We start from the raw sequence: 24,257 nt of genomic DNA, 5'->3' as shown, positions 1-24,257 counted from the left end.
TTCCAACCAAGTTTGACGACTTCGAATAAATTAGCTCACTTGTTTGTTCTCCTCCTTGAGTGCATGCTGGTTAGCAAAGTGGTGCCTGCTGATATTTGACAAGTGAGAGTTCACTGCATTTTTTAAAACTTTACTCAATAACATATTTGGTGAACCCTTCAGACACATGGTTTCATGTCAATACTTGTGGACCCTCGTACATGTTGACTCCTGTCTCATGACTGGCTGGAGGCCATATCTTTTTTTTTTGCATACCCGAGCAGAGCAGGGAAACTTGGCTAATACAGTAGCTTTATCCATTTTGTCCTCTGTCCCCTCAAAGGTCAGCTCTGTAAGACACTTTTTAATTGGTGAACATCACAGATTTGCGAGTCAGCAGTCAATTTACAAAGGCCCTGAGGAATTATGACTCATGCCCATTAGGAGCAAAGGAGGAAGTAGTGTGATGTTGTTAAAGGGCAATCGACAGTCGTTAGTTTCTTTTAAACTGTAATCTGTCCCTAACCTTAGCTGAGTGTTTCACTTTGCAACAAAGGTCCACAAACCTTAACAAAGTTATTTTAACCCAAACCTTGTTCTCTCCCTGACCCCAAAGGCCGAGCCATGGGTTCTACATCCATGTGAGTCTGTGTGACATAAATCTCATCTGCTGAAGTCCAAGAGCTGAACTGTGCAGCCCAAAACGTGGAGCGTATGCAGACCCCCAACGTAGTGTGCGTACGAAAGCGTGTCGGCTGTCTGTGTGCAAGTCCATAGCTAAACATGTCCACATATCCATGATACCTAGACCTAACCGAACCTCAACTGTAGCTGTGTCAGATGGAAAAGAGCTTTGTATCAGCGATGGAGGACACGGACAAACGATGAATCAGTTACGTGTGTCGTTCTGAAGGGCGCGGACCGACCAACTGTCTTGGTGGTTCTGTAGTTTGAGGACGTGTTGTTTACTTCATCTTTGCAGTGGATCAACTGATTGTGGTGATTTCTTTGCAATTAACTGGTTCTGGTTTGTCTCTATGTATTTGTACACTACACTGATCAAATTGAGTTAGGGAGAGAAATGAGCTCCTGGTCACTCAGACAACTATTTCAGTTTTATTATCTTAATTATGGAATTAAGAGAGAACGTACTGCTGTGTAGGAGCTCAGCTTCAGGATCCTTCAAAACACTGCTGACTGGAGAGGGTTTAAAACTTTGTTTCTTTGGTCCATGTTGTATTTTCTTAACTTGTATTGTCTTATCAAGAGACCTGTCTTTTTCTGTTGTCAAAGCATTCAGCTTCATTGTGTATTTTAGACCCAATGATTATATCAGGCCTGGGTTTTGCTGTCTAAGCCCTGAAAACCAAGTCCGCAAACTTCCCTCTGAGGCAGTGAGGAAACGGTCTCCGAAGGCCCAGCACCTTAAATTACTTCTTACAAAGATAGGAATACACACACAGACATTTCAGGCAAGTTTTCAAGTTGACGTTTAAGCCAGTCAGGGTTCAAAACGGGACCCTGGGAATTCTCGCTCTGCCTTCCCCTCTACCTCTCACCACCTCTCTGGCTCTCACGTGATGATGAGACATGACACACGGGTGATGACTGTGCCCTTGTATTGATTCAAAGTGCTCACACACACATGCGCACACAGAGACACATATGTTTTCTCTCAGGGAGGAGGAGAGAAAGGTCATGTCTCTCAAGTTAATTAGTCTCTCTAGCCCTCAGGTCTGGAGGAGCTTTCCTTCCCTCGTCTTTCTCCATGTCATTGTTCTCTCTCTCTCTCTCTCTCTCACTCGCTCTCCTGCTCTCTGTTTCTCTCTGCCACCAGAGCGTGAAGGTCAGATAACCTCTCTTAACATTTCCCTGCATGTGTTTATGTCCTGCTTTCTCAGGTTGCTATTTGCTGTACAAAACATACAAGCGCACATAATCACATAAACACGGAGGTTATTCACAATATCTCTGATCCTAAAGCCAGAATCGATTTGTTTTGTTTTGTGTAATTACTTCTTCACTGCAGCCGAGGGGGTATAATGTGTGTGTTTGGTTATGTTTGGCTGCAGGGATCGGCCATAATGAAGTGTGAATCTATCTGATAAAAAAGTGTGCGAGTCAGTGAACTACCCCGAGGCAAAAACACACTACTTTTGAAATCTCTTCTCTTTTTTTCTTGAAGCTACTTATTTACTTTCAGATCCGTCATTTTGACATATTTGCATATTCAGACACTTTAGCAGTGGCACTCCAAATTGTGGTCAGGTGTGTCCTGTTGGCTTTAATTATCCTTGAGATGTGTCTAGAACTTAATTGGAGTCCACATTTTACCGCTAACCCTCAGAGATCTCTCTCTTTGGAGGACCACTTTAAACCAACAGCAACTGCGAAATGAGGGGAGAGATCAAGGAGCAGACATGGGCCAAACTACTCTTCTTCTTCTTCTTCTACTATTCTCTCTCATGCCTACATCCACATTAGCTTTGTTCATATTCTTTTCCTCAGTACTTTTTTTAAATGTCACATATTTTACACTTTTCCTGTGTTGATCCATAAGAAGATATATTTGTGGTTTTAAGAACCAAAGACCATCACTGTGTAGTTTTACATCTCCTTCTCTCTGGAGCTCTAGTAACAACAGGTCGGTGAGCCAATCAGAAGAGAGGAGGCTCTGAACCTCTTTTCTGATTGGCTGGCTGTTTTCTGAGTGATCCAATAAAAATAAACCAGATTTCAGGTAAAACACTTAGAGAAACCAGATTATGCAAGGTTGGACAGTGGGACCGGATGGGCTGGGCTTGGGGCATGGTTGAGGGCTTCGTTGTGACATCACAAAGTTACAGGAAGTCCTGACGGCTCGTTTTAAGGCTCAGTTTCTAAATAGAAGCTGTGTGCATATCTCTGCAGAGTGAGCGCTTTGATACTTTCACTGAGAAAAAAAGACTTTATAATCTCACTTTATACAAAGTGGGACCTTTAAGCAGCAGGAAAAACTTCAGGCCTTCAGCAGTGTGTGAATGACATCTGTGGATAAAGGAAATGCAGTCGCCTCTTATGAATACTTGCCTCTCCCATTTATTTCTTACGAGGTAATTGTTTTTTTTTATGTATGGAATATAGTTTGCTGATCTGCAGTAAATCCCATGTTTAATTTTTTTTAATCATCCATCTAAAAGAGAGGGATGTTTAAACTCAAGTCCGTATAAACTGACTTTTTATCTTCCATGTCACTGGCACCTTGAAGACTTCATCACCACTGCACTTCACTTTCCTGTTGCCAGGTGACATAGATCTTTTATTTTTTATGAAGCACAAAGTTTATGATTATTATTCAAATATGAATGAAGTTATATCTGTCCTTCCTTATCTCTGCAGTGCTTTCATCTTTTATCTGTGCTTTCAGTCTCTTTCTCTCTGTGCTCGCTTGTTTTGCCCATATGGTGCTAAAGCCACTGCATTACAGTCATCAACGAGCCAATTCAGTCAGTTAGCGCAGACACACTTCGCTCCTCTTCACTCACTCACCTTAATTATGGTTTACAGCACTTGATATAGTCATTTTCTATAAATTGTGCCAACTTCTCCTGAGAGCATCTAATGCAGTGACTCTTAATGCCAGGGTCACGACCCTGCACTGTGTCAGGACTGCAAGCAAGGCTTAAGATCACAAATATCTTTTAAATGTGTTTGTGGAGCCAGAGTGAAGACACAGGGCTTTGCTATAACCTTAGAATTGGCTATAAAAGCATCATTTTTCTTGCACTGTGTTTTAGTTGGCACGCAGTATCTGAGGACCAAGGCCTTGTGACATAACTGTACTTCAACAGCTTATAAAATTGTGCAACAGTCTGATAAAAAGCTACATACGGCCACAGCTAGTATATTTTTTGCAACACAATGGCACTGTCCATGGTGCTGAAATTGCAGTAGGAATAGTCCCAAAACCCACACTTGTGGTATGTGCGAGTACTCAAAAGTCTACTTTGCACAACTTTATTTTTGACTTTGCCTTGTGCTGTCCATGGTGCTGAAACACAGATCGTGACAGGTGTGTTCCTCTGTAGTGGTATGCAGCTATCCACAGTGCTGATGTGTTTATCAGAACAGGTTTATCACCATCACAACCAGCGCTGATCTAAAAGTGAACTTTACCCTTGAGTTCTGCTGAAATACCTGAACCCAACAAGTCCCAGCAAAGTATTGCATCTGGAATGTTTTCTCTTTCTCTTTGAAAATGCACAATACCCAGTGGGAAGAAGGAGAGAAGAGACTGGTCCTTTATTTTGCAGAAACAGCTGGGTTCAGTTGGGTAGGGGTACTGTTGTTGACCAGATGCAGGTCTCAGTTTTAGGCACCTGCAAAACCCTTTCCTTCAGTCGACATATTTTCACTTATCTTTCCTGTTACAGTATCCGTAGTGCTGTTGTACTTAACTGAAGAAGGTATATTTCTTTGCAGCGGTAGCACACATTGTGGCAGATGTATTCCTCTGGAGCACAGTTTTATCACCTCATTAAAAGCAATAATCTGGCCGAGCAGTGAACTTTTATTTAGCCCTATGGTGTTTTCTGCTACCCCGGTTTCAGGTTGGCTCTTGTCCATTTCCTCTCTTTAACATTGCCAATCGTCTGCGTGCATGCATGTCGAGTGACACTGTCCATGGTGCTAACACTGGTCTAAATTACACATTTATCTTTATTATTGAAATGCTGCTAATTAACCAAACTACCATCGCTCCAGTATCAGTTACAGTTTTTTGGCTCAGCTGGATTTCTATGTAAATATACAGTAACATAACAGCAACTATTTGCTACTACTCCAAGACAGACTAACCATCATTAGCTCAAATCTGACTGTGGCTGCACAGAATCTGCACTCATTCCCATTCATTTCTCTGAGGAGGACATGACATGAGCCTACGTATTCCTGACAGGCCTGCAAACCAAGGACAGGATCTTCGAGACATTTTCTTCTGCTAATAAAGTGTTGTGCTTAAAGATAAGCATAAGCTTGAGGACATGCATCTCCCTTTGCCACGACAACCACAATCACAGGCTTCCGAAAATAGAGGTAATCAACTTTGATATGAACTTTGGGGCACCATGCTCCCGCTGGGTGCACAAACCCAAATTAGCTTTCCTTCCCTCCCATTTGTATTTTTAATGCAGAGGGCAGACGTGTCACAGGATAGTTAACAAAACGTGAGTGAGCGATCTTGACAAATTTCAGGAAGGTCACAAGTGTAAATCTTTAGCTGAACTGTCTGACTGGAGAAGGAAAATTAGAAGCACCCTCCACACTGATTATAAAATCCCCCTGAGCCAAGCACTAAACCTCCCTATAACCTCCCCCTATAATTCTGTATGTGAATGTGAATGACAGGATGTTGAGGAGGAAAAAAAAAAGCTGCTGAAAGACCTGTTTAAAAAAAAGAAACCCCTGCGAAGATGTCTCGGTAGATACCTTCATTTTAATATGTCGTAAACACAAAAAATAATGACTGTCTGCATAACATGCACTCACACATATACCCACAAAGTAATTGCTCCCCTCCAGGCTGTCTATCAAACACCGTCTGGCTTCATAATGACATGCTAATAAGGCGCTAACGACAGACAAAAAGGCTAACAAGCTTTGCAATTAAAATGACCGAAAATTCTTATCCAGCTTTTCACTCCTGCTTCTCTTCCGCTCCTCCCCAGGGGGGCCGCGGTGTTTTGTCAGCTTTACTCGGTTTAAGTAGTTTTTTTTTTTTTTTCTTCGTCTTCGATGAAGGCAGGCGCATCAAGAAAATGTCAGTAAGGAAGTGTGTGTGTGTGGATGAGAGGGAGAGAGTGCGTTGATTGCGCCCTTTTGTTTAATCTCCAATAATGTTCCTGTTAAAGAGTGGAGGGCCGTGTCAGAATACTGAGTCAAAGTCTCCTCAGGGCTGCACACACACACACACGCACACGCACACTGTACATTTACACTCACACACAGACACATACAAGGCTCTACACACCATCGTATCTTCTCCTCAAAGTTTTTTTTTGTGATAATGCAAAAGGACAAGGTCTCTAAAAAATTCAGATCAAGCAGAGAGGGAGCGGCGGTGGAGGAGAGCCGGTCCTGTTCAAGTGGGATGAAGGGCTTTAGCGTCTCCCCGTCATTAGCATAAATTATCGAACACATCTCCCTTGTTGACTTGTCGAATCGATGGAAACAGAGATATACCCACTGAACAGCCCTCATTAAATATGAACATGAAGCCCCCATGGTGTGTGTGTGTGTGTGTGTGTGTGTGTGTGTGTGTGTGTGTGTGTGTGTGTGGGGTGTAGCCAAGGCAAGACAACTATAATAGCAGCACAGCCATGCAGAGATCTTTGTCTTTTGTGTGCGCTGCTCTGCTGTTAAAGCTGCAGTGTGTATAAGGCAGCATCTCTTCCTCTCACTGTCCCTCTGCATGGGGATGAGTGTGTTTGTGTGTTTCAAAAGCAGCTTCCGGAAGTGACACCCACACACGCACACACACACACACACACACACACACACACACACACAGAGAAAGACACAATGCCTTGCAGAGTCACTGCAGATCCCTCCGAGCGCTGTCCGAGGCATTTCTCAGTGGCAGCTTTATTATCTCGTCTTTTCAAACTGTAATCTTGCAGGTTTTTTTGTTTTTGTTGAGCTTTGGCTTGAAATAACTCAGCTGTGGAAAACAGACAAAAACTGTCAGGAGGAGATTTACAGCCGTACAAACTCTCCGCTCTTAATCTGTATGAAACGGCATAAAGGAATCACACGCTCGACTTTTTTACACCTTTTAATGTTTCCAAAGCAAAGTACTTGAAAAATGGTGCTCGTACAAAGTCACTGAATTGAATCCAAGGTCAAGAAAAACTACAAGTAGAGGAATATTTTCTGCGCAGCACCATTATATACAGGGCTGTAAATTTTGTAGCAGCCTTGAAAAAGTAGTCTGTGCTTCTGCAACTATTCATAGTGGTGACATACAGTACATGAACTCCACAATAGCTTTTTCCACAATAATTTATACTTGTGCCTTTACAAATTGGAACATAAATATTTTACCAATTTAAAGACCTATTCATCGTGGACTGAGCGTATATATCTAAGCGTGCGGATGGAAAACTCCTGTTTCTTCCATAGATTATCCAATAAATTATGGGAGTGCAGCCAACAAACTCGAAATTGACCCCAAAAGCAGAATTAAACATGTTATGTGTAACATTGATTAATAGTTACTGGACTATTTTTGAAGCTTTAGTGCATCTAAAGGCATCGAATCTCCACGAAACACTGTGGAAGAAATTTGCAGCTGTGTCACACAATCAGGAAAAGGGTGGAACTAATATGAGATCTCAGCAGTCAGAGCTGAATAAACAGGTATCTACCCCAACATGTCCCTCCACCGCGGGGTAGCAAGAAAACTTTGTCTGGGGAAACACAAATAGGGAATTTCATATTAAAAGACTGCAGCGTTTGGCATATACCTTCAAATTATCTAAAGAAACACCTGACTTTAAGGTTTCTGTTGCTTTTGGAGGGGGTGCTCCATCTGATTGATTCCAGTGAGGCTGTTTTCAGTGAAAACATCTTTTGAACATCTGTGCCAGTGTTGCAAGATGGCAGCTACTTTTTATTGAATTGTGTGAGTAAAACACTGTTTCGCACCACATGAATGGGTTCCACCAATGAAAAGTCAGGTTATATTCCAATAAGTCAGCCTAGTCCCGAAAAGAGGAGTGAAAATGACTTATTTTCTTCAGTCCAATCTGCCAACTCTGTATTAACACTGGAGGAACATCCATGTGTGTGTGAGCTGATAACACTGTTAGTGTTGTTCTTGTATTGTTGGCAAGAAAATGGGAGGAATAAAGGAACAAGAGAGCAGACCACTGGAGTCTCACAATGAGAAATAATAAAAAATCTAAATCACAAAACAGCCATAATCGTTCGGTAAAGCAGAGGAAACTTGAATTACCGCCTCACAGTCGTCTCCCTCTGCCAACCAGCCAAGGTGCAGTATGGCCGCGCCCTCCCCTTCCTGAGCGACGGCATTGAGTAATGGCCAGGTGTGTGATTTGCTGAACATTGTGATGTCACAGTGAAGTTGACCCTTGACTATTTGGATATAAAATGTCGTAATCAGTGAGTTATGGCCAAAAACACGTTATGTGATTTCACCATAACCTTGACCTTTGACCTTTGACCACCCAAATCTAATCAATTCATCCTCCAGCCCTGGCTTGCGCTGAGGCGTAAAAACATTTACACAGGTAAGGATAGTGACATTTCTGTGACAGGAATGACAGGATTATGGGAAATGCAGTTAAGATCTGAGGAACAGTAGCACCTAACTCAGTTTTTATTCTTTTATCTGCTTTTCAGCAACAGCCCTCCCCTCTTTAATTTTAGCAAAAGCATTAGACAGCAAGGTCAAATAGTTATTCATCTTCGCCTCCCTCTCCTCCTCTGGTCTCCCCCTCTCATCACTGTCTCATTGCCTCTCCTCCTTGACATGACTGGTGACAGGGCTCACCACAATAAAACTTCACACGTCAGCAGGGCAATCAAATGCCACCTACGCGGCCTGCGTTGTGTGTGTGTGTGTGTGTGTGTGTGTGTGTGTGTGTGTGTGTGTGTGTGCAAGTGTGAAGGAGGTGGATTGAAGGTGAAGGCTACAGTATTGTCATGCCCATCACTACAGACACGCACTTCCCCCTTTGTGTCACCCGCTGCCCTTTAGATGGGGGGGGGGGGGGGGGGGGTTCAAGTAAAACTTTATTATGCGACAAAAGTTACCGGTCTGACTCATCTTAGGAGAACATGGGGAACAATGAGGTGACATATCAGATGGGATTTGTTACACACATTGGGCAAGGTAATGTTGGCTGATTTTAATTTGAAAATCTTTTGCATTTGTGAACATGTGATGTGTATCATGAAGGTGAGAAGGAACAGATTTACTGATATACAGTTTATTGTTCCAAACGGCCATCAGTGTGTTCTTCAGCAGACATATTGTCAATTATGCTTAGAGTTGCTTTGAAAACGTGTTTGCAGCTCGTTAATGATCGAATCCTTAATGGCTGTACATAACTTGTTTTTATTACCGCATGCAGAGAACATCTAATGGTATGTTTTTGCATTTCCTGAAGAATACACATTCGCAGACTGCTTACAACATAAACACTGAAGTAAAACCCGTTTCACTTGTCACCTGCAAATGAAAGGCAGTGAATGCGTCATAGATGTGAGCCATTCGAGCAAGAATAAAGTCGCACAGTGTGTGAAGATGGAGGAAAAGATCAGTTTATAAGGCTGGAATTATGCTCGTGTGAATATAGAGAAAAATGTGCCTGGGGATCTATGGAGAAGAGTGCTACAGGTAACTATAGGGCCGACGCTCAGACTTAAATCTCAACAATGAGTCATGCAACCTGTGTGTGAAGCGAGCTGATTGGTTGATCCGGCTAGTTTTAGGAGATGGGTTTGAAATCGAGAAGAGAAATAAAAAGATATCTAGATAATATTAAAATAAAAAAATCTACGGTAAAGGACGAAGAAGGACACACACTCCTCTTTGAGTCATTCCTTATACTTTATCAACATATTCAAAACGCAGTAAATTCTCCTCGGATTTCACTGTCACAACCTGTTTTTATTGCATCCAAAAGCGTCAAAGAAAAATGCCTCAGCAGTGTAACTGAAGAAAACAATGGCATCACCAGAGGACGACGTAAGTCCTTCAAGTGAACAAAGCCTTCAGGCATCGTTCATTGTTTTGAGCAAAAGCATACTTAAAGTTTGAATGAGCTCCAGATTTTCCACTTGAAGTTTATTGTGGTGGGAAGGCTTGTGCCTGGAGACGACCTCTGTTTATTTATTTTTAGGTCGATTTTTCCTTAAACTACTGAGAGGAGAAATTTCAATACCTGAGAGAAATATGTGCGCCACCTGAATAAAAACCCACGATGACATTTGAGTTGTTTTCATTTCTGCGTTGGGAGAAACACCTCGCTTAAATTGAACAACAACAAGGTTTTGATTTCACATCCGTCTCACCTCCGTCACCTCACATCACTCCACTCACTCTGCCGCGTATCTACAGCATTCCTCGTCTGCTTATTTAGTCTAGAAATGTAAAACGCTGACGGACAGATGAGAGCAGACGAAGGGCAGGGAAAGCAGCGGGTGTATGGTAGGCAGGAAGACCCTCATCATCACTAATGGATGCCTCAGGAAACTGCTCCGTAATGAACGGCTTTATTACTCAGTCGTCCCAGCGTCCCATCTGTGTGACTCCTGTGTGTGTGTGTGTGTGTGTGTGTGTGTGTGTGTGTGTGTGTGTGCGTTTGTGTGATACCAACATTATGCTGGCCGTCACCACATCCGTCTCCTCTCTGTTCCTCTGTTCTGCATGGAGGAGGTCACCTCTAGCTTCTGTGGGAGAGAGTGTGTGTGTCACTCACGTTCGACTCTGTGACACATTCTTGGCTACATCAGACACATTTGTGAATACCGAGGGTGACGGTCGAAACGGATGAGTGGTTAAACTGTCCACGTGCTTGTGTGTGTGTGAGAGCGCGAGGCAGCGGCATTTACTGTTTATGTTTGCCATGTATCGGGTCTCTGCAAGAATCTTATCTCTCCCAAAAGTGATCATGTTTGCATGTGTGTTGTTGTTGTGTGTGTGTGTGAATCAGTCATGCGTATTCAGATTGATGCGCTCAGCTTGCTTATGGTTTCACAGATAATACTTTCCTCTTTTTTCCGTGGAAGTTTATTCGGTTATGATAAAACCATTTGCACAAAACTTGTCCTGTGGTCAGATATCATTCCTGTGGTTCCAGCTTTGAAAGTAGAGTAAGTGATATTTTAGGGTGGAATGAAACAACTTAAAATACATGCAGCAGTTCTTCCCCTCAGGGCAGGAAAAAGAACTATATATTATATATTATGATAATTTTTGCTCTGCTGTGGAGATTTTTCAATTTGGATTTGATTTTTTTCTGAATAGAAAGTGATTCAGTGCTGCAGTAGGTGATAAAAGCTTTGCATTTAATCATAACAAACATACAGTAGATCCAAATTAAGGGTATTTCCAGACCAATTTATGAAGTACGGGTTTATTCACTACTGAATTCTTTATACTTGTCCTGTTTGTATGAGAATTTCAGCTAATCATCTGACGGTTAAAATAGGAGCTACTCGTGGAGCATCATTAACTTAGTGGGCACAGAGCCAACATAAAATTGACTAAACAATCTCACTTCAAGACCCATTTAGTACCTGCAGTGTTTCAAGTGTGTCCTTAACCTTTAAAGTCAAAACAGAAGTCCTTTAAGTGCAGAGGAAAGATTGGAAATCTGGATGTCAGCCAGCGGAGCACAAAGCTAGCATTCACATTAGCATGGAGGAGCTACTTTGACAAAGACGGACTTCACAGAGGTCACAGTTCATTTAGCTGCTTTGATGAGAGCGTTTATTTCTTGGGTTACTTCGTGCCGTTTTGATTTAGCATCTTTTGTGGCTGTCTCAACATTGGTCAAGTTAGCATCTGTTAGCGTCCATGACAGCTAGCTAGACGGTGTGTGTGTGTGTGTGTGTGTGTGTGTGTGTGTGTGTGTGTGTGTGTCCCTCTGCAGGTGAATTATACAGAGAACAAAGTCACAGTGATCTATCACAGCCGACCTGCTGTTTACTAACCTTGGGGGCAAACACACATAATTGATTTATCTACATTCTTTAATCACTATTGCACTCTCTCTCTCTCTCTCTGTCTCTCTCTCTCCCCCTCTCCCCTATTCAGCATCATTGATGTCACTTTAAAAATGCCACAGTTGTTGCATCTCCTCAAAGGCTTATGGCAGGAATTATAATTGTAAGGACAGTAGCGTCCGGTTTGATAACTGCCCTTCCTCATGTGGAAAAAAAACCTCCTCTTCCTCATGTTAAAGTCTGAATCTTTGCCCTTTCATTTCTTCATCACAGCTTCTTGTCCCACAAGATATTTGAGATTCTGTGTCTTTTCTGGACTCAGCTGACCTTGTCCCGTCTTATCTCCTCTACAAGGTGGAGGAACATGGAGAGGAAGACGGGCTTCTTTAAATATTGATGTCCACTTTTTCAGACTTTCTCAGCTGACCGTAAACTGTGGTCCTGGGATGGCTCATATGCCCACAGAAGAGGAAAACGTAAACATGCACAGATGTACTGCTACACACACACACACACACACACACACACACACACATACACACACAGAAAGAAAAGAAAAGTAAATGCATAAATATACACAAAGAAGACAGAATGCATACACACACATACACACACTTTTTCAGGTAGGAGTGACAGCGCTCTGACTGATTGAAAGACCTTCAACAAAATAAACCCTGCTGCGTATTTCAATTCCTAGTGCATCAGCCCCTACCTGTGTGTGCTGTTGTGCATCTGTTTACGTGAGTACAAACGTAAACCTCCGTCCGTATGTTTTCGTGTGTATGTCGTCCTCCCGTGATGAAGATAAATGTGGAGACAAACAAACGCATCAACAGATTGGCCGCAGATGTGGGTTTGCTGTTTGTACATGACCCGCTCCACGCTTTGTGTCGGTTGGATCGTGCCTCGTTGTGTGTGTCGTGCCAATGAAAGCCAATTAAATTGAATCCGCCCAGACACAGATAGGCGGCGATAAGACAGAGCAAGGCTGAGAAACAAAGCAATCACTCAGAGAGAGACAGCGCATTTCATGAAAACAGGAAAAACAGAGCACAGCACAAGTTTGAAAAGAAGCCTCGATAGAGAAGGAGAAGTGATTATTATTGGGTGTTATTGGGTGATTTTGAAGTTGTCGTCTAACTAACCTTAGCAGTTTATATGATGAAAGGAGCTGCAGTGTTTCAAATATCAGGCCTGAAGGAACATGAGACATTTCAGTTTGAAGAAATGCTAATGCAGTTTATACAGATCACTGGACAGAGTTTGTCTAAATTGTTTTAAAGTTTCGTTCTTGACTGTGAAATACAAATTAAAAATTGTATCATAATGTCCACTTATTGTTTTTTTTTCCAGAGCTTTCGACCACATCTCATAGCTTTCATCAGTGGATGTAGTTTGCACGGTTGTCATACACATTGCCTCGCTATTATCACCTGACCGAAATATGAAATTTCAGTCATTTGATAGTATAACATGACCAAGTGTTAGAATATGAATGAACGTGATAACAACTAAAACATCTCCATGACAACTGGACAAACTCATTGTCCAGAAAAACCAATTACTGTGAGTCGATGTAGCAGTGATAAGATTTCTTTATCAAATACTCCTGAAAAGAAATATCGTCCTTTGTTAACTAGAAATATGTCAGTATCTCAAGGAATGTAATAATAATAAACATTATTTATATATAAAGATATTGAATATTAACAAGATAAAGCAATGGGATAAAAAAAACATAAAAAACAACAGTAGGAATGTGATATATTGTATAATATGAATGTCATTAGTTTTTTTTTTCCAATGATTTATTGAAAAATGTAAGATATAATTCACATATAGGCAGCCGTGCACTCACCTCCACTGTCCTGAGAAGACCAACCGGGCTGCAGGGATTTGCCACAATCCACAAAAAAGTGCACAAAAATCGTGGCTAGAGCTGTGCACATACCTTTAGCCTTAAAAGTCGACAGGTTAGGTCGGACATATTTGGTGCTGCCTTTCCAGGAACTGACACACAACATGATCAACACAAACTCACTGCTCCTTCATCTCTTTCAAGCTCGGTCTAAAGAAGGCTGTTTGCCGCTCTCCTCCTTTTTTGTTTTTCCATCTGACTTCTCTTTCATTTCTTCCTCTTTGCGGTTGCTCAGCCTGGTTTCCACCCACCCGCAAGTGTGTGTGTGTGTGTGTGTGTGTGTGTGTGTGTGTGTGTGACTGTTCTTTTAATTATGTTTTTGTTTGTATCCGTGTCTTTTTCCTCATTTTGTGTAAATCCGCTTCTTTGCTTGTGTATTATTTGTTCATTGTCTGATTATTTGTAGCCTCATCTTCATTTGTCAGTCTTGAAAAGTGTGTGTGTGTGTGTGTGTGTGTGTGTGTGTGTGTGTGTATGCGCCCCTCTTCTTTTCTTGAGTGTGTGAGTGTGTGTATATATTGTATGCATCCAAGGCCCTCAGCTCAACATCTTAATAACATTGAGCATGAGGGCCCTTAAGCGCCGTCGGTTTTGCTCACTGCCTGATTAGTGGGAGTCAAAGCAGCAGAAGGATTTTTCGGTCGAGCGCAGTCAGGGGCAATCAGAGCGGTCTGGAGGGGTCTTAACGGTCGAAGACCTCCAGGAGACCAATTAGAGAAAGGGAGAGAGAAGCAGGAGTAACGGATTGAAGGAAGTGAAAGAGGGCTGGGAGGGAAGGGATTGATGAATGGAGTGGTAGTGGTCGCAAAAATTTAAAGGGTACTCCACCGATATAACATTGACTGTAAGATTCACAATGGACAGTTAAAGGTCCCATATTGTAGAGAGTGAGATTTCCATGTATTTTTTTAAATTATAAAGCTAGGAGCTAGCCTAAATAAATACTGTGAAAGTATCAGAGTATTTGCACAAAATGCACACAGCCTGTATTCAGAAACTCAGCCTTAAAACGAGCCCTCAGGACTTCTGTGCCTTTGTGATGTCACAACAAAGCAGTCACTGCCCTCAGCTATGCCCCCAGCACAGCGAACCCACCTGGACCCTCCATCCAAACCTTGCAGGATTTGGTTTCTCTGAGTGTTTACCTGAAATCTGCTGTATTTTTATTCAATCACTTAGAAAACAGTCATCCAATCAGAAGAGAGGCTCAGAAATAAATAAAATCAAATGGAACACAAGAAAATTGATAACAGGATACAAATTGATACAGCACAATATTATTGTTGTCCAGACATTATTTTTCCTTATCTGAACCAGGCACCTACATTACCCACAATGCAGCTTGGCTGCCAACGGTTCAGGGGGACGTTTGGGTTTGATATATGCTCATAGCTTGAGCGGAGATGAGGAGCAGGCCGAAGGAATCTGATATGCTCGCTTTTCTTTAACTTAACATCCCCATATATTTCTCATTTCCAAACTTCAGACCTGGTGATATCAAGTGACATCACCTGAGGCAATTTATCAAACGTTATGCAGCTTCTTTTCTTTTTAACATATGCAGTAGTACTCCCCAAAACCTTTGTGTTTACTTTGTGTAAAATGTGCAAAATCTGTGGAGTGCCCCTTTATGTGATCATCACAGTAGTTACGATTCATCCTGAGGGGAACTCATGGCGAGATGTGAGGGAGGGAGGGAATGTGAAGGAAGGTGCCAGATGAAATGGCAGGAAAAGAAAAAGAGGGAATGAAAACAGAGAGTAAAAAGAAAAAACTCAGACTGGTGAAAAAGTCAATTAAATACAGACACTGAGAATGAATACCAGTAAAAAAAAAAACAGCTTGAACTGTGAAACACAATAATGAAGAATGATATTAGTGGAGTATTGAACTGGCATAACGCTCTAAATTCAATAAGGTCGAGGTTAAAGGGGTAGAAATCGGAGGAGGGTAAAAGAGATGGATAAAGAGGATGGAGTTATGGCTGAATGAAGGTTAAATGTGTCTGCATGTGCAGCTATCACCATTCCCCTGAACTATTAACGTCAACATCCATCAGCAGAGACCTGACCTCCACACCAATGTGTTTGGATGTACAGTACCTGTATGTCTGTGTGTGTGTGTGTGTGTGTGTGTGTGTGTTTGTATGTTCTGGGGCCATCGTAAATCGATCACACCCACCTCCAGCACAGGAAGTGCAAAGTGAAAAATAGTCTGTCCTTCTGCACTTGAAGCTAAAAGCCTCAGTGATGTATGTGACTCAATGCAGATGGAAATATCTTCAATGCAACACAGCAAATATAACAGGTCGATTTTTTATTTTTTTCTCTCTCAATGAAAATAATAGCTGCGGTTTGCTGGAGTGAAGTACCAGATGTGAAGATTTTCAGCACAATGGGAGGGGGGTCATACCGTTTACAGAAGGTCACGTCTGGTTTTCAGATAATAAACCACTATATCCGGCGGCCATATTTTTTTTATATTTCAGCTCTTGTGCGAAATCAACAACAGATGGACAACGCTTCTCAATCTACAGATTTTTCATGCCAGTGCACACGGAGCATTTCTGTGCCTGAGTGACACCTGTTCACTCGCACGAGAGCACAGAACAACTGTTGTGACTGTGACTGCGACTCTACTACGAAGAACTGATGCATATCAAAGCAGCAGTTTTGTCCGTCAACTACTGCGGCTTGCAGCTTTGTTTCCTAAAAATGACATTAATATGCTACTGACAACTGAAACATAATAGCGCCTGGATTGCATTTTGATCTACATACCACAAATTGTAGAGACTCTCAAATAACAGCTGTGTCTAAACAAATAAAGCTAATAAAGGCTGGGTTACAAAACACTGAATTACCCGTCGCCTGCAACAACAGCTCACGTTTTCATACTAATTTGGTTGCGGTCATGTCATCTTTGGCATCCTAATCAATATAAAGTCAACAAAACTCAGCACTTCCTGTTTTGTAGCTGGCAGTGTCACAGTGTCAGCGGTTGCGCTAATGCAAACTCCAACAAGGTTTTGGCGAGCGGTGAAAGAGCAGTGCGTATCGACATGGTTAGTGTTAGCGGAAACATCAGAGACTCGGTCTGACCCAGACTCAGATGAGGAGTGTGTTGTGAACCAAAATCGGTTGAATTAGCAGACGTATCAGAACGGTTAGCCTAGTTAGCATCTTGTTTAACATTTAACACCCAACCACACACCGTACCCCTTCCCTCCACCTCCCTATGGGTTGAGAGTGTGGGACATAAATGTAGCTCTTCCTGCACCCAAAGAAACTGCACCAGAAAACATAATCCAGGCAGCAGTTGGCAGTAAAAGCTAGCACCACAGCACAGAATAACTGGTCCCACTGTAACTGTTACTATCCTATTTCCCAGGATCAGTGGGAGCTCCAGAAAAGCAGTTTCTATCTCATTTTCTTCCTGCATCGTCACATCCTGGCTTCCGTGACTTGAAGACTTCCTCTCTCTGTGTAATCTGGGCAAGGAAGATTACGGTCGTCCTTCCCTCCTGCATGATTCTTGCAGGTTTTATCTGTCTGCTTGCTTTCTTTGTCCTCACATTTCATCAGTATGGAGAGAATATGTTTTATTATGTTATGTTATTCCGCATGACTTATTATTAGATTATTGGCAAGTTTGAAGCACCAGAAGACTCTGTAACTCTTTCACTTTTCACTGTAGGATAAAGATGAAAGCTGCCTATTTGAGGCTGAACACGCCCAATGCGGCGCTCAGAGTATAACAAATGACAACAGGGAGTAAACAAATATGCTGCAAGTTGTGCTTCTGTCCCTCCTGCACTGTTGAATGTACATGGACGTTCTGCACAGATAAACCCATTAGTGCAGAGTTCAAAACTCTGACCTTTCAAGCTGGATTTAAGACTTTTAAATACTTCAGAGGTGCCAAATTTCAGACAGTTTTAGACTGTCACCCTCCAGACACCGCTCGCACTCCCCCAGCATCTTCTATATAAAATAAGAGGTCGCATCGAGGGCAAAGGATGAAAGCAAGGGAGGTTGAAGAAAAGAGACAAGTGTGGGGCGGAGAGATAAATATATAGAGCACCAGAGAGAGAGCGCGAGCGAGATGTGTCACTCCCCCTCGAGTGTCTTCTTTTCAGTTCTTCTCCTCCACTTTAAAATTACTGGGAGGCATGGGGAGAGATGGATGGACAGAGAGAGGGAGAGAGCAGGAGAGATGGAGGAGTGTGTCGCTGCCCACTCAAGGGCAAAGAGCACCTTGGCAGCCTTTCTTGCAGAGAGACCAGTCCTGTCAGCCTCTACTTCTTCTTCTTCTTCTTATTCTCTCTCGATTTCTGTCCTCCTCTGCGGTTCCTCTGTCTCGTTTACAGCTTCATTTCCCATCAGGTTGTTTCTCTGCCCTCCCCTGGTGGCTCATACTTGTCATATTCTAACCAGGAAATGTATGGAATTGAATAAATATGGCGTGATCACCTCGCAGTGGCAGGCTGGTACAATATGAAGATTTAATGATCCCCAAGATGCCACAACAAAGACGCTGTTCCTTAAACCCAACTCTTATCTTTACAATAATCCAACCACTTTACTAAAGAACATATTTAAATCATCATAGAGAGAACAACAAAACCTAAAATGGATTGAGCAGAGACAGTTCAGTCTGTTTCTATGGGCAATAACACTGAAAGGAAGCTGTGTTCAATTCTTTAATTCTAACAATATACACATACACACATATTAACATATGTATATTCACAATTTAGGTGAGGAGAAATAATGCTTACATAATGCATACACACACACACACACACACACACACACACACACACACAGTTGTAATCCATCTTAATACCTCAGGGTGTGAGTGGAGGGACAGAGGAGGATAACTGATCATCTTATAGCTCGACATAATCACAGCAATGGGGGATGATGTTCTTACTGTGTTCCCTCAGGACTCTGTGTGTGTGTGCGTGTGTGTGTGTGTGTGTTTGTGTTGTATAAATCCCATGCATAGTAACAAAATGTATCTCCTATAAATAACGTCTTCATTTATTACTTTTGTTTATTGCCGCAGTGACATTTGCATACACAGAGGATTGTGTGTGTGTGTGTGTGCGTGTGTCACAAAGGTATTTCACATATATAAAAAACATATGAAGACATTAGCTGTACACAGACAGAAGCTGACACACGCACACACACACACACACACACACACACACACACACATATTGGATCAATCTTTTGCTGGAGAACATGTCGTGTATTAACAGAATCATCATGTGCGAGCTGTTAACCCTGCAGCTTGTGTGTGAACAGATTAGCTTTCTCTGCACTTTTATAGCACGACGCACATCACACAAACACAAACTCACACACCGACACAATCACGATACACATGCACATGACGGCCTTAAAAAAAAAAAGTCGAAGTGAAAGAGCTTTTATCCTCGTGGTTTGTTTGGTAGAAGAAAAGCTTTCATGGGTTTTGGAACAGATTGTACAAAACACAAGCTCTCTCTCTTTCTCTCTCTCTCTCTCTCTCTTTCTCTCTCTCTCTCTCTCTCTCTCTCTCTCTCTCTCACACACACACACACATTGTTGACATATTTGCCTCCTTTCACTCGCTCACTGTTGATTATGTTATCTCTGAATAAAAGCCAAGGACTTCTTGCTTCACCTTGTGCTGAAATGGAAGGTTGTGAAAGTCGAGTTGTGCGTCGTCTGTAGATTGTGCAGAAATGTGTATTTTTTTCAGTTTGTATCACTTTGCTGCATCAAGTATCTGTTTAATCTGATCCCTGATTCAACATGCAACCAACATGAATGTTATCAGAAGTGTCTGTTGCACACATGCGTCACAGTTTTCCTGTGCAATGAGGGATTTTTGCTTATATTTTGGATGCACTAACTTCTGATTTTACATCCAAATAAAGCAGTTTTTGATCGTTAGCTACTATTTAGTCGCTACTTACCTTCATTTAAACCGTGTCTAATCATCTGACAGCTCTTGTTTCTTGCACTCACCTGACTTGCATTCATTTGGAGTCGAGTTTCAGTCCACCTCATGAATGTAAGTCCAATATTCCCTCTCTTTTTAGCTCTGCTTTGGTCACCACCAACAACTAAGGGAGTTATGTGGCTCATTAGCTGCTAGATGCTCCACTATATGCACCATGTTTTTCACTAGCTTTGTGTGACTGTTGTTTGGTGCTAAGCAGACAGTGTACAGGGGGGTTACAAGGGTTATTTTTTTAAATGATGCCAATCAGTAAAGTTGTAGGTTAGAGAACCAAAACAATTAGCTTAAAGACAAGAAAATGGCTAAAATGCTTGTAGCTACTTTAAGTTTGTGAGTTTCCCTTTTGAAAACACCACTTTAGTCTGCATATACAGCACATACAGGATATGCACGTATGTATGTAGCTCAACAGAATCTGTGAGTGAGTGTTTTTGTGTCATGTATCAATACATTTTCCAGCACAGTATGCATCATTATAGATGTAATGTATGTGCACATGCATGTACGAGTTACCATCTGTGTCCTGTCCCTGTAGTTTTTACATAATGTCTCCTTACCTTTAAAACCTACAGAGCCCAAACAGAAGTAGGCCCCATCATCCCATTCAGCTATAGGTCCACTGTGTGACATGCGGGAGAATAGACGGATGGAAACAGGGATGGGAAGAGTAAGAGATGGATGGAAAGTCAGTTTTAAAGTCAGAATTAGCTTATTTTTATTTATAACACAGTCTGTTGTCCAAACTCACCCACTGTGTAATTTAATTCAGTGTGGTTCGCTTTCATTTGGCTTTCAGTGCTTCCTTCTGTGTGATCAGACAGTCTGAGCTGCCTGCAGGGTTTAATCACTGCTCATGTTTATCTGATTGGATCAGTATTGGATCTGTAAGTCAATGTACTTATGAAAATATAAAAACACAGCAAACTCATCCCTGACTTACCAGCAAATTTCTACAACAAGGAAGTTATTTTTGTGCCTTTATTGGATGGAGACAGACAGGAAACGCAGGAACAGTAGACAGCTGCCCCAAGAATTCAACTTTACGTTCAGAGTTGTTTAAATTCGGTTGTCCTATAGCTGCCAGTGAGGGTGGACATTATTAGACATTTAGTCATCATCAGTGAGTCCAGGATTTATCCAGATGGAGCTTTTGGGCTCTGCTACTCGGTTAGCAAGCAAGCAGAGAAACATACCATCAGTCCTTCACCTGGGCATTCAGGTAATGATAGTCCTGGTACAACAAACTGCCGTCATTTGCTGTCAGTACAAAACAGAAAAACACACAGAATTTTCAATAATAACTGCAATAACATCAGTGGATGTGTGGAAGCAGGGAGGAGAGGAAAAGGGGCGGTGAAGGCAAAGAGGATTTCTGGAGTCAATGAAAGGCTCATTGTGATAAAACCACCTCTGACACTTTAAGCTGTAAAGTATAAGCCAGTGAAGCAGGGATTCAGGGGGGGAGGGGGGGGTCACATACACAGAGACAGACACATACTGTAGTCGGCCAGAAATACCTACAATCAAAGGAGGAAGGAAAAGGGAAAAGTGGGTCGACAACAGCAACAAACAAAGAGGAAGTTGACTTTAAAAACTTTAAAACAGTAGAAACCAAAAAGATCAGCCGACGAGCAATAAAAGGCAATAAAAAGCAACTAGCCGTGCATTACGGGCATTAGCCGGCACATCTGGGACATGTGCTCGACCAATCAGATTGCTCCAATGAAAACTCCCCGTTGTGTAAACACCCAGACTTGAGTGCACACAAACACACACACAAAGACACATTATGTACCTAAGCTACGACTGGACACCATCTGGTGTGCCGCACACAGTCCAGCAGGAGAAGTATTGTATTTACATTCCAGGAGGGAACGCCGTGCTTTATGGGGAATTATGGGCACAGCTGGAGCACGCCTTCGACCAATCGCAGCGCTCAGACAAAACCGTGTTATATTTAGTTTGGTTCCTTGTTACAAAGCAGTGGTCAGTGTTCCTCCTCAGCTGCAGCAGCTTATGCAACATCAGAAGACTCTTTCAGATGTGTGTGTGCAGACACTGTGTGTGTTTCTGCATATATGTGTAGGCGTTGTGTATGGCAAGATCGAGTTTTCATTAAGTCTCCGCCTCACTAATTAACTTCACGTTATGTTCAACAAACTACATTTGAAGCTAGTTAGCTGTTAGCTGGTGATGCTAGTGACTTCCTGTTGACAGGCTAGATTTGGTTGGATACAGCTACAGCTGTTTTATCGTGGGTTTGCACATTATCAGAGTTGATACTTGCTAAAACATTTTTTGAAATTTAAATCTATTTTAAACGAACTGGTGCAAAGAGATGTTACACACAAACCTACAGATAGTTTGAAGATTGGCCGGCTGGTGCAGCCCAGTCCTGATCCCTCTGTTTGTTTCCTCAGGCTTTTCTTGTGGTTGAAATCCAGTGTGTGGGCTTCCTCCTCTCTTTTATTACCAACCTCCCATCACAGACATTTCATTTATAACAAGACCACACGGCTCAACAGAAAGTTATGGCATCCCTGATCCTCTCAGAGATTCTCAGCACCGATAAAACAAGATTTAGCTTGTGTTACCTGGAACATGAAGCGACTGAGAAAAGGCTGTCTGCGATTTATTTGAACTGAACCAAACCTAACAACATTTAGTTTGTCTTGTGTAATTTGTGTAACATATTTTGTTTCTTTGGAATTAAATAACACGTAACATGTCAACCATTCAATGCAGCTGACAACTTGATGACAGAAATGCTGCTAAAAGTGTGTATCACGCTTCACACTCAAGTAATATAATAGTGCTATTCACAGGAGTCACCAAACACACAAGCACACACTCACACAAAGAAGCCACACTCGAGCATATTTCGCCTTCAGTCTCCCGCCCGCGCTCTCTTTCCTTCCTTCTTTCTCTGTCTTTCTTTTCACATGTTCCCCGTGGTGGGAAATCAACTCAACCAACAGTCTCTCATTTTCCACGGTGTTACTCACAACATAGTTCCCACCGGAGCCGCTGCCTTTATTACTTTCACAATACAGAACTGGAAAAGTACTGATTGCTTTGGTTAAACTTAGGGGTGTTTCATTTTTGTGCAATGGATTTGATAAATTACCAGAGATTAAAAAGAAAAAAAAGAAAAAAGCCAGCACATATAAATGAAAGCTTAAAGATATGAAGGCCCTGCAGACCCGCATGTGTTTCAGTTACGATTAGGCCTCCTTTCAGGTTGATGTTGTAGCAGAGGCCTGATTACGGGACGTTTACCATACCCAGTGCTCCAATAAGAATGGGGATGATTCGCCTCGACAGGTGCAACAGGGAGATTTCAGTCATGTGTTGTGTAAACGCCCACACACACACATACCTGGGAGGAGGTTTAGTCGGAGGAAGGCGTCAAGAAAACACAGGAATATGAATAGCAGTAGCAGTTCATGTTGTTTCTACTGTCCATGACCGTTTGTTGTTATTATTGTAACCATGACGACAAAGATCGTGTAATGTTGAGGAGGTATTTATTTTAACCCAAATCACGATCTTTTCCTAAACATTACCAAGTAGCGTTTTAACCAAGTCATGACCATTATTAAGTAACCTCAGCGGACCACAGTAGGTACGCCGCTCTCGCCACAGTCTGCGTGTTTGTTATTGTAACCATGACAACCAAGGTCTGATCCATTGTCGGTACAAAATTACCAATCAGTGCAGCTTTAAGTGATCAAATAAAACCATTAACATAATTACTAAATGAAAAGTTCACGTTCCAGCGGGACTTATCTTTCGTCTAATCATCTTTCACATCAAGTCAAAACCATATACTAGAGATGTTTAACAAGCTAACCAAAGTTTGGTTGAGCAGTAACTCCCAAACAGGCTGTTAACAGCTGCAGAGGAGAAAACCCATTCCTAACACCTTTCTCCTCTCTGAGTGCCTGGATGTCACTGAGCCGCTCTGCTCGCCGCGCCCAGAGTACCGACTGTTGTTGCTGTTGACGCAGCGAATGCACTTTAATGTCATTTTTGACAGCAGCACTGAGGATATGGACACACACGCTCATACAAAAGACTTGACGTGGAAGTGTGTTTTTTAGTTTTTAGTTTTTTTTTGCACACACTCAAATTCAGCACTCAGAGGACTTGTCTGGAAGAGCCGTGTCTTCTCTCCTCTCACTGCTGCAGTGTCATAACTTTTAATCAAAGCAAGTCAGCTCTGCCAGACAAAAGGGGAGATACAGAGACAGAGACTGACACACACACACACTCAGGGTCAGAGAGTGTGTTTAAAAAGATTAATGACTTCCACAACTGTCCTACACACCAGGTTAACAACAAACATACAATATAGCCCTTCATTCTCTGCGTGTGCTCAGGGCCTCCTCTCTTCTGATTGGCTCACTGACGTGTGGTTACTACATCTCCAGAGAGAGAAGCCTGAGAGAGGAGATGTAAAACTACAGCGAGATGGTTTTTGGTTCTTAAAACCACAAAAATATCTTCTTACGGATCAACACTTTAAATATGGGACCTTTAAAAACAACAAGTGTTTTCGGATTTGCAAAGTTTAATGAGCAGAGGTGTAGTACACCGCAAAACACTT

General features: G+C 42.1%; 1 protein-coding gene across 4 annotated transcripts in view; it reads left to right on the top strand.

Moving 5' to 3' along the window:
* The window catches only part of htr2cl1 (5-hydroxytryptamine (serotonin) receptor 2C, G protein-coupled-like 1), a 111,309-nt gene that overhangs the window by 54,574 nt on the left and 32,478 nt on the right, over positions 1 to 24,257 (top strand). The window lies entirely within an intron of this gene.

Source organism: Seriola aureovittata, chromosome 23, assembly GCF_021018895.1.
Source record: "Seriola aureovittata isolate HTS-2021-v1 ecotype China chromosome 23, ASM2101889v1, whole genome shotgun sequence".
Lineage (NCBI taxonomy): Eukaryota > Metazoa > Chordata > Actinopteri > Carangiformes > Carangidae > Seriola > Seriola aureovittata.
This window is presented reverse-complemented; position numbering and strand designations above follow the sequence as displayed.